Source organism: Phyllostomus hastatus, unplaced genomic scaffold (genome assembly GCF_019186645.2).
Source record: "Phyllostomus hastatus isolate PE091 unplaced genomic scaffold, TTU_PhHast_1.1 phas_contig_196, whole genome shotgun sequence".
NCBI classification, from domain to species: Eukaryota; Metazoa; Chordata; class Mammalia; order Chiroptera; family Phyllostomidae; genus Phyllostomus; species Phyllostomus hastatus.
In genome coordinates, this window is record NW_025333709.1 from 7,085,001 (window position 1) to 7,097,083 (window position 12,083).

A 12,083-nucleotide genomic window follows, 5' to 3' on the forward strand; every position below is an offset into this window, starting at 1 on the left:
TTGAATTTTGGCATGAGCAAAGAACTAAAGAACTCAAAGTTTAGCTCTCAAACTGTTTCTGAGAGAATTACTTGAAGATCTATTCCACCAAAAGAAGGATAAAATGTCCAGGAAACAGGAAGACATGTGATGTTGTGATTTATAGTAAATATATATTTAGTCTTCACCCTCATTTTTGGCACAGAGCTCCTGTAACCCTGGGAATTTTCTATGCAATTGGAGCAATCAAGATATCTTGACATTTATAACAAACCCCTTTCTACCATACTTGAGTTTACATTAATGAGGGGACTTTTGGAAAGCACCTTAAGGATTGCAGCTCATTGCCAAAGAAACCAGTCTTAGGTGATTAGAAGGTTGGAACTTTCAGTACCCCGACCTCACACCCCTGCACCTTGTCCTCTCTGACCTCCAGGGAGGGGAAGAAGCTGGAAGTCGAATCTATCTCCAGTGGCAAATGGTCTCATCATGTCTGTGCAGGAAAGTCTTAGTAAAAGCCCACAGGACAAGGGTTCAAAGAGCTTCCCGATTGAACATAAGGGTGCATGACAGGAGAGGGCACAGAAGCTCTGCCCTGTGCATCTCTTTCATCTGGCTGTTCCTGAATTATATTCTTTTGTAATTAACCAGCGACCTTGTAAATGAAATGTGTCTCTGAGCTCTGTAAGCCACTCTAGCAAATTAGTCAGACCCAAGCTGGGGGTCGCTGGAACCTCTGATCTGTATATAGCCTGTAGGTCAGAAGCACCTGGGCTTGCAACTGGCATCTGAAGGGAAAAACGGCCTTGCAAGACTGAGCCCTACTCCTGTGGGATCTGCTACTACTATCTTCTGGTGTAGATAATGTCAGAATTAAGTTGAACTGCAGGATACCTAGCTGCTGTTGGAGCATGGTGGTCATGCGCTGGGGAAAAAAATGCATAGTGTCATTGGTGTTGCAACTATAACAGGGTATGGGCCCTTTCATAAATGTATTCAGAAACCCGTTAAGAATTGGTAAACTAGAGAAATTCCTTGCACAAGACATCCCCCAAGTCCAAGACCTACTGGTCTTGCATATGTCTTTTTTGGGCATTTAAAGGAACATGTACTTAGATGCAAGATAGTTTGGTTAAGTGCTATCTCTTGTTTTGTAATCACTATAAAACATAGGTACCAAGCAAGTAAATAATTGATTAGTATTGATCTTGGTAGTGTTGATATTTTTAACCCTCTCTACCAGCTAATGAACCATGGAGACTATGTACGTACTGCCCTTCACATCCAAGTTCTCCCTCCTCGTTGCTGTCAAGTTCGGTTAACACACGGCCCTGGAAGGCAGGGCCGCCCGGGGCACCCTGCTGCGTTCTGCTACATCGCTGCCCATCCTTTCCCCTTCCCACGGGCTGTTCCACATGTTAGTATTTTATCTCTTCTCCCTACTGGATGTTAACTTTCGCAGTAAGCATCTGCTTGTATTGTTTTCTTTTCTCTCTTTTTTAATAAAGGTATAAAACTCACTTTTTAAAGGGATAGCTTCATGATTTGGGAAGTGGTACGCAAACAAAACCACCATTACAAACCAGATCCAGAACAGTGCCCCGGCTCAAGACAGTGGTTCCTTTGTGCCTGTTGTTCTACTCGTGCCTTGACTCTACACTCCAGCAACCACTGGTCCAGCTGCTCTGACTGTAGCTCCGCCTTCGCTGGCATTTCATATCGTGGGAATCCTAAGATACAGAACATTTTATGTGACTTCACTTAGGGTTGAGGTTTTTGAGATTTCTTCATGCTGTCGCAGGTCCTGATGTCATTGTCTTAATTTCATACCAGGATTTCACGGCACACAGTTCGCCCACTCGTCAGTTGATGGACATTTGGGTTTCCTTCCGTTTGGGGGTATTATGCACAAGGTTCACAGATTTTCATGTAAATATATGTTTTCATTTCTCTCGTATAAAGACCTAAAAGTGAAATTGCTGAGTCATACAATCAATGTATATAACTTTATAAGGTAATGCCATATCCTTTTCGGAAACAGCTGTACTATTTCGCACTCCACTAGCAGTGCATCAGAGGGCCCCAGCTGCTCTGCATTGTCTCTGCCCTTTGATATCGTGGGTCTGCTTACTGTAGCCAGTTTAGTGGGTGTGAAGTGCTATCCTTCTCACCACGGTTTTAGTGTGCCTCTTGTTTATTACGGTGCTGTTGAGCCTCCTTCCATGTGCTTATTGGCCATTATCTGTCTCCTTAGAGGAGGTGTCCGTGTCTTGTGTCTAGTTTTTATGTTTCAAACCTGGCTATCTTAATAATAAATCATGAGTGATCTCTACATACTCTGACTCGAAGCCATTTGTTAAACATACACATATATGTAGCAAAAAACTTTTCTCCCAATCTGTGATTTGCCTTCTTGTGTTCTTAACTGTGTCTTTCAAAGAGCAACTATTTTAAATCTCGATGAAACTAATTTTTTCATTTTTTTCTTTTTTAGAGTTTTTGGTTTTTGGTGTTTTGTTCAAGAAATCTTTGCCTCATCCAATGTCACAAAGACTTTCTTGTATACTGTCTTCTAGAGCTTAATAGTTTTAGCTCTTGCATTTAGGTTTATGGTCAATTCAAGTTAATATTATGTATGTTGGGGAGTAAGGTTCCAGGTGTTTTTTTTTTAATACAGATATCCAGTTTTAGTGTAGCACTGTTTGGAAAGCACTTTGCCTTTTCCAATTGAATTACCTCGGCACCTGCATCAAAAAATAAATTGATCATATCAGTGGGGGTCTATTTTTGGACTCTCATCCTCATCCATTGATCTGTGTGTCTGTCCTCACATCAATACCGCAGTCTGGATTACTGTTAGACTTGCATGTGCCAAAACAACAACTGCTGAATCCTCTGGTCGTTTAACAACTGCTTCAGATCCTAGACCAGCCATCAACCTACCTGAACACTTCCACCCTACAGCCTCACAGAGGACCAGTGTAGACCTTACGGAGAACACCACGGCTGAAAAGAGTGGGTCCTCCTTAGATGGAGAAGGAAGGGACTCAACACGTTGAAGTCAGTGACAGCACACACAGCACTTGGAAGCGGTCGCCGTGCCAACAGAAGCCTGTATATCGTACTCAGTTCCTGGTTAGCGATGGCTGCGCAGAACAGTCAGTCTGGGAGTTACTAGAGCAGCAAGGCTCTCCAACCACTTCCGGGTCAGAGTGAAGGTCCATTCCAGGCAACACTGGTCAAGCCCGCAGGACATTTGAGGGGAGTTTTAATTTAGCAGGCAGTCATATTGCAGTTCACCTTCAGAATATTCATCAAGCAGGTGATAATGGATATGAAGATTAGAAAGGTAGATTAAATTAGATCAGATAGGTAGATGATAGATATGGAGATAGAAATGTTAAAAAAGGCACGGTCAATTCTAGTCACAGGCTAATAATTTCAATCGCATGTTAAAGTGAGGGTGAGGTGTGTGCAATGGGCCACAAGAGCAGAGAGCGAGATAAGTAGCCTAACCTGACACGTCTCCTGCAAGAGATGAAAACTGAGATTCGGATGAAGGATGTGCAAGACTCAGCCACCAGAAAGAGGTGAAGTGAGTATTCCAGGGAGAGGGAAGAGTCTGAGCACAGCTTGAAACAGCCTACTGTGTGCGTCCCTGGGGCAGACTGCAAAGCTGGGCATAGCAGACTGGAGATCTTGCCGTGCCCATTTATGGCCTTTTTCAAGACCTGGCCCCACTGGCACCTCCTCCAGGAAGCCTCCTTCCAATCTGCTGTCTCTCCATGCCTCGCCCCCTCGAGTTGGGGTCCACCCTTTTCTCCGCTTTCCATCCTCACTGCTTTGCATCCTTCTGGTGCCCGCATCCTGGCCTGTATCTGCATCACCCCCGTGGGAAGCTGCAACAGCCCTGTCCCCAGCGTTCGGGACAGTGCCAGGGCCAGCAGCATCAGGAAAGGTGCTTACCACAAGGCTAATCCAGCTCATAAGAAAAGCAGCCACTTCACAAATAAATGCCTTCTTGCTGTGTTCCAGAATGTTATCAGAACAGGTTTGAGGAAGGAGTCAGGTAGGCCTTAACGAAAGTTAAGAGGTGTGAGTAGTTCTGTCCCCAGCACTACCCTCCATTTGATTATTCTAGGCCTCCTCTCATCTGCTCACCTGACACCTAAGAAGAAACCGAAGTATGTCAGCATCTGGGCGTCAGACACCAAATGGCCAGCACAGGGTAATAATGTCGAGTGAGAGAGAGAGAGAGAGAGAGAGACCCCTATGGTAAGTTAGGGGGGCGGTTCTACCTCCGAATGAGCCCTGTTATGATTCAAAGATTATAATTCTTTACAACTGAGATGCCAGCTTGAGCAATAACAAACTTAAAGTTGGACTTCTACTGTACTAACAGCTAAAACAACACAAGACTGACTTAAAACTTGAAGTAAATTTCAATCAGAAGCAATAGGTACCCGAGATTTTAAGAAATGCACCCTTGAATACTTTATAACTTTTCAAGATACACTGGAAAAGTATTTTCTACCAAACAGTGAAGTTGGATCTTGCATCTACCTACTCACCCAATTACCTCTGAACGGAGTACTTGCCCAGGAAGGAAAGCCATCAGTTAAGTTAGATATTGTTAGCAATACAAATGTAATAGTCGGTTTTCCAGAGACAGGCCAATAGGATATATGGATATGTGAGAGGAGATTTGTTATGGCAGTTGGCTCACATGATTATATGCCATGATCTGTCTGCAAGCTGGAGAACCAAGAAAGACAGTGTTATAATTCAGTCCAAGTTTGAAGTCCTGAGAACCAGGGGCTCCGGTGTCCAAGGGTGGCAGAGGATAGGCATCTGGAAGTGGTAGGGGCATCTCTCCTGTGGTGTGGCCTTTCCCAGTGCAAACCAGATTCAGCGTGGTATATTAATAAGGGGGCCGGTGTGCATGATGCAAGCTGCTCTTGGTTCAAGGGCAGTTGGGCTGTCTAGTCATGAAGGTAAAACGGTTTCACATGAAGCCCAGTTGTTTTGTCTGGATGTCCCTTAGCTTGTCAAAACCATGTCAGGCTCTTTCCTCCTCTGGGCCTTTGCATTAGCTATTCCCTCTGCTTACAATGCTGTTCCCCCAGATCACTTCTCAGTCTTTGGATCTTAGCTTCCTGAAGGCCTCCTGTGTCCACACCATCTAAAGTGACTCCCTCCTTTTCACCTCCATCTCAGTGTCCCATCTAGTTCAAGTACACCGGCTCACACACTCTCACCGTCACCTGTAATCCCTGCCAAAGCTTTGGTGAACAGTTCCATGCACGTCTGGGCCTGCTGCTGCAGGCTGACAGTACCTCCACTCAGGTGCCTGCTGCTCTCCCCTTGTGTTCCGGCCCAGCTCGTCTCTGCTGCCTGTGACAGCCTGCTCCACACCCATCCATGAGAAACACAAATGCCTGGGGGCCAGTAACAGCCCGTGGGGCCGCCGTGAGATCACGCGACTCGAGACAGTGGTCAGCTGCTTCTCCCTTGCTCCCCTCGGGTGGAAAGTGCTGAGGTGCATCTTGTGTCTTCTCGGGACCACTGAGCTAGCGGAACTGAACACCAGTGGCTGGCTGGTAGCCAGCTCCGACGGCCTGCCAGTGACTTTATTCCTCCCTTATTTTAATCTCCTTCATCCTTCACTTCTGCTTCCTACCGTCACTTTCAAACTAAGCTCCCTGCATGTAAACCCTATTCGGGGACCCTGCTTTTGGGGGAATCTGGGAGCTGACGTGCCCTGACCTCACTGAAACCAGCCAGAAGGCAGAAGGCAGGAATGCACTTGGTAGCAGCCTGCCTCTCCCCTCGCAGGGCCAGGCAGAGGAGGGTGAGGGGGGACCTGGGGGGCAAATGGAGAATAAAACAGCGCTTCCCAAAAGGTCATTACCTCCTGTCTTAGGACCAAATACATAAATGCCATTCAATGTGACCTGTCCTCATACAGATCTCTAATTCAGTGACATATCATGGCTGCCGTCAGGAAGTTCTACATCCACCTAGTTCATGGGCAAAGGGCTTTGTTTCGGAAGGAGGTCCTTTGAAATTGTAACGGGGAGCTTCTGGGGCAGAGCTGAGGCGGAACAGAGCCACCACCGAGCGGTACCACCGCTGAGCACTCTCAGCCCTGGCGAAGGAGAACCGCGAGATGGGCTTTGATGATGCCTCCCAGTCTCAGTCACGGCACGTTCCCACTAGTAAAGTGGAAACACTCTCCCTCCACGTGGGGACGGAGGCAGCTTACTGAGAGGCACTCCAGCTCTTTGCAAGGACTGTGTCTCCAAACAGGCACCGCGGACCAGGGCTTCCCCGCAGCCAACAGGACACCCTGCCGCGCAATGGCGTTGGGAGAGAAGTTTCAGAATGCAGCTGCGGCGCGTGCAGCGGGGGTGGGGCGCGGAGGGCTGTGTCGTCCCAGGTCTCTCCGTCGACGTGCGCAAACGTGAACAGAGATGCAACACGGCGAAACCTGACACAGAACGTGACCCCGGATTCCGCTCTCCGGTGGCAGGACCTAAACGGGCCCTTTGTTTGGTAGTTGGCACGTTGTTCCGAGGCAGCAATGGTCCATTTCAGGGCGACACATGACACCCTCGGGGAAACGGGACTTGGAAGAGGCAGACGGCACAGCCCCTGCAGGAGAAACAGAGTGATGGTGTGTTCTTTCCCTGGGCGAGGCGGCTCCCTGCACACCAGGACGCTTCTCCCTAACAAAGGCCCTTTGGAAGAGAAAGAGCAGCTCCTAGCTCCTCTCGGACATGAGCAGACTCTTTCATGTGGAAGGGAGTTGTGAGAAGTTGGCTCCTGCTAAATGTCAGATGACTGTGCTGATCCGATTCTGCGTGGGGCCACAACCGTGTAAGGAGTCAGGTAAGTAGCAGGCGCACAACATTTACTTGGACCCAGAAAGGCGGGGGATAAACCTCAGTGCTAATAATGGTGACGTCAGCTCTGCTCAAGCTCTCATTTAGTCCTCAGAGCAGCTCCAGGAGCTGGGTGCTGACATTAACCCCATTCCGCAGATGTGTAAACGGAGAGAAGTCGAGGAACGATCGTGAGGTTACAACGCTGGCAGGCATCAGGTCCGGGATTCTGACTCAAGTCTGTCCGACCCTTAATCCTAATTCTTTACTAGCTGAAGGACTCTCAGCAGATTCACTTAACTCCTTCTGAGGGTCATTCCCAAATATTTTAAACACACCTAATGATGCTCACAGGCCTTAAACAAGGAGCACATGAGTTTATTCAGCAAGCATTTCCAGAGAACTGGTGGTATGCATTCAGGACATTGTGTATCAAGGAGAAGTTGCCCAGAACAATGTCTGGTACGCTGACTGTTTACTTAGTTGAACATGAAAGTGAATATATCCTTCTTCGTCACAGCACCTAACCCTCCTCTCCCCTCCACCCACAAATGCCCGGCCTCCATCGTAAGGAACCCCCCACTGAGTGCACAGTGGTGGGCGGCAGGACCCACTTCCCACTGTGGAAATCGGTTGGGATAGACCCTCTCTCTCTCTCTGCACCACAACCCCCCTTTTCTCCACCAGCCAGTGGCAGGTGTGTGACAAGCTGGGCTAACCAGTCGCATCCTTAGGCAGCTGACACGGTGTCTTTCTGATCACAGCGGCCAAGGCACAGAGGCCAGGCTCACAATCCAGCCCCCGTGACCAGTTCCCCTCCCCCTGCCTCAGTCAGGTCTCAGGGAGACACGGCCCCCACCCCCGGCCATGAAGCACAGCTCCTCTCACTTGGAATCACAGCATCTGCCCTCCTCTGCCGGCTGCTACTCTTGCCACCCCACGGTCCACTGTCCAGCCGGCTTTTAAAAAATAAACCAGGTCAAGTTGCTTTCCAGCCAAGGACCATTCGCTGGCCCCTAGGCCACACACCCTTCCCCATGCCACAGGCTGAACTTGCCAGTAACCTCCTCCTTCCCCACCACAGCCCTCCTGCCCGCCTTTCCAGCCACCTGGGCCAGTGTGTCCTCCTCGGGATTCCCGTGGAGTGTCCCTCCTGCCAGCCACCTTGTCACGGGGCTCATTCCTACTTGATTCGGGTTTGGGTTGCAATACTATCTCCTCAGAGAGGGTCTTCCCTGGCAGGGTTATTAGAAATAGCACCTCACCAAGCCCTGGCTGGCGTAGCTCAGTGGATTGAGCGCAGGCTGCGAACCAAAGTGTCGCAGGTTCGATTCCCAGTCAGGGCACATGCTTGGGTTGCAGGCCATGACCCCCAGCAACTGCACATTGATGTTTCTCTCTCTCTCTCTTTCTCCCCCCCTTCCCTCTCTAAAAAATAAATAAATAAAATCTTAAAAAAAAAAGAAATAACACCACACCTACTACATGGTCTCCTTCATTCTTCTTTACGACATGTTTCCTAACCAAAAGTTCTACTCTTTCCTCATTTCCAGCCACTCTCTGTTTCACTCTCCAGAATGGAAGCTCTCTGAGGGTATGGGTTTTGTCTGTCTGTCTCTCTAGGACCCAGAACTCTACCTGGCACGCATTAGACAGGGGAGAGAGGGACCGAGAGACGGCTGGGGGGAGGGTGGGGTGGGGACAGACAGAAAGAGAGAGGGAGATTAAGTGAAATTCCTATAATAAGACTGTGATCAAAGATTTGATGCCGGTGGTTATTAATTTTATGCATAGACTTTACTGGGCCACGGGGAGCCCAGATATGGGCTTACAAATATCCTGGGTGTGTCCGTGGTGCTGTGTGTGGGCCAGGTGAGCGTCCTAGTCTGCAGACTGAGCACAGCCGGCAGCCCTTTCCCCTGCGGGTGGGCCCGGCCTATCCCCTGGAGGCCCAACGGGAACAAAAGGCGGGGGAAGGGGAAGTTCCCTCTATTTCCTAGCGGGGACGCGGGTCTTCTACCGTCCTCAGGCTGGATCTTACACACGCCGTCCACTGTCCCGGCCCTCGGGCCTTCGGGACTGGACTGGAGCTGCCCCGAGGCTCCTCCTGGGCGTCCAGCTCACGCTTGGCAGAGCTGGGACGTCCCAGCCCCCACAGCTCATGAGGCCGCCCTTCATAATAAATGTCTCTCTGCATATCTGTATACGTGTGTGTGTGTATATATATATACACACACATCTCTGTTTTTCTAAAGAACCCTAATGCAATACTTTTTACAGTATTGAAGGCAATTGCTCCGATTTTTTAAATTATGTGCCATAGAAATAGCACCTTATATACATTTAGAAAGTTCAAAAAGATTGCAAACTTGCTAATCCCAGTATTCAAATTCAGCAAGTGTTCACATTTTATTACACTTCCTCCCAGTGTTTTCCTACACACACCACTATTGTTTTACGAAGATGTAATTATACTGTGTGTAGTTTCATATTATTTTTGTATTAAATTGTAGGCATTTCTCACTGTTACTTTAGTCTTCATAACCATCATTCTTAAATACCTGTACAGGAGGAGAGTGTATGAGCCACAATTGACTTAAATTCCCACTGCTTGTTTCAAATCTAATTTGTTTCCATTTTTCATCATTACAATAGTAAATACCAGCCTGCCTAAAGAATTTTCCATATTTAGAATTATTTCCTCAGGATATATTGTCAAAAGTGAAGTAATTGCATTGAAGTCTACAGATCACTTAAGGCTTTTTTTACAAACTTCCACACAGTTTCCTAGAAAGGTCCTTCTGATTTATATTCACTCCAGCAGAATAGGGGAGTTTCCATCATACACACATTGACCAGTGGGTGTGGAATTATCTTTCAGTTTCATCACCAATGAACTTGGGGGCTGGCGTGTGATCATTCTGCCTGCCACAGCCATTCTTAGAGGCTTCTCCACCTTGCGGTAACTCCGACACATGTTATGGTGGGTTCGTTCCCCTTTAGGAGATAATTGAATAATTGTATGTGCTACATTACCATACATATTCCTGCAGAAAAAGCTTGTGTTTTTGACTAGGCATTGATGAGTTCTGAATTTTATGTTGGTGATTTTACATGGCAAGATTGAAAAGGTTTTCCGAAGATTAGCTTCCGGCTCTACATATTTCAGACTTTGTTTCTCCTTCATTGCCTTTGTCTGTCCGCCAACAAAAGGCACGTTCCCTCACGATGAGTTTGGATACATGTCACATCTTCTTACAGCATGTGGGGATCCCCAACTCCTCACCCGCAATTCCGAAATCTAGGGAGCTCTTCAACCAAGGTTTTACTTAAATGGTGGCAACACCTCACTTGACCTGAAGTGGGGTTACCTCGGGTCCTTGTTGACCTCAGTATCGATTTTAATATGTATCTTTGCAGAAGGGCTGGTGATTGGTTGCGAGGTGCTCTCCATAGTCGTCTAGGAGTCTTACACATACCTTTCTAAAATTCTAAATTCAGAACCAAATCAAAACTCCAGCCCTAAGGATTTCAGGTAAGAAGGTATGGACTGTTTTTAAAGGCTGGGAGACCCTGGCCTGTAACATTGTTTAATAGGCACATAAACATGATTATTTTCTCAGGGAAACATGTGTTTCATCTCGTCTGACACCAGCTGGTGCACAGCGATTCCACTCTGGCACTACCCACCCGGAGCTGGTGCGCGCCCCACAAGCTGAAGGGCACAGCTCCAGCGAGACTGTCCTCACGTGAGACACCTGCCAGGAGCGAAGGCCCCAAGGCACCCACACTCCTGACCAACAGGCCGCAGTGCAGGGGTTCCCATGACCCCTGCTAATTTGGCAGTTTGCTAGAATGACTCACGGAACTCAGGAAGGCGCTAGCTATCCTTACGTAAGGTGTGAGGGCTACCATTCAGGAACCACCAAATGGAAAGAAAACTAGGGCAAGTGCTGGGAGAGTCCTGGACGCACAGCTTCCATGCCCCTCCCCATGGAACCAGGACACGCCCCTGCCCCAGCACATCCATGCATTGGCCAACCAGGAGCTCCAACAGGCCTGGTGTCCAGCTTCCATAGTGGGGTCCCTCATTCTGTAGGTGCTATTGACGAAATTGTTGGTCATGTGATCGCACTCCATCTCCAGCCCCCTTTCCCTCACCAGAGTCAACCTGTCTCAAAGCCTCAGCCCTCAAATTATATGGTTGGTCTTTCTGATGACCAGTCCCCATCCTGAAATTATCTAGGGGCCAACCATGAGTCACCTCATTAGCGTCAACTCAGGTGTGGTCCGTGAGCCTCGTAAATTAACAAAGACACTTTTATCACTTGGGAAATCACTGGGGTTCTAGAAGCTCGGTGCCAGAATCTGTGGGCAAAGGCCAGACAGATGTTGTGTTGCACAACGCCATCTCTCGTGTCTCTTACCACCTTAGAGTCTTCTTCCTTTACCGCGGTTGGGACCGCTGGCTGCCTGAGCTCAATGACCCAGGTCCTGACCTCTAGTCTTCTGTGGGTGCGACACCCAACAGGAAGAAACACTTCAAGGGTGCTCCCACTGGGTTGGTGCTGAACTCCAATCCCTTTCCTGCCCCTGGGTAGGGAACATGGAGATTTTCATTTAAGTTATATGAATATTTTAGTAAAGATACATGAACATGCACACTTCTTTTGGTCAAAATTATTGCTTGATATTTTATAATTAACTACCTGTCTGCTTTTTAAAAATTTTTTCCTAGGCCCTGGCTGGCGTGGCTCAGTGGATTGAGTGCAGGCTGCAAACCAAAGCATCGCAGGTTCGATTCCCAGTCAGAGCACATGCCTGGGTTGCAGGCCATGACCCCCAGCAACCACACATTGATGTTTCTCTCTCTCTCTCTTTCTCCCTCCCTTCCCTCTCTAAAAATAAATAAATAAAATTTTTAAAAAAATAAAAATGTTTCCTTATGTTTTCAGACTAATAGTTGCTGGCTTAGAGGAATGTCATTAATTTTTACATATTTATCTTCTCTGAGGCCTCTTTACTCATGAACTCTTATTAATTCTAATAGTATTGGGGTTATTTGGATTTTTACAAATCCTAAACCACATCCTCTTCACATAAGAATGCCCCTTTTTACACTTATGTCACTTACTTCTGTTTCAGCCTTAGGCTGTCTGAGACATGTAGGATACAATTGAATAACAAGTGTGATGCCAGGAGCTCGGTGTTATTCTTGAT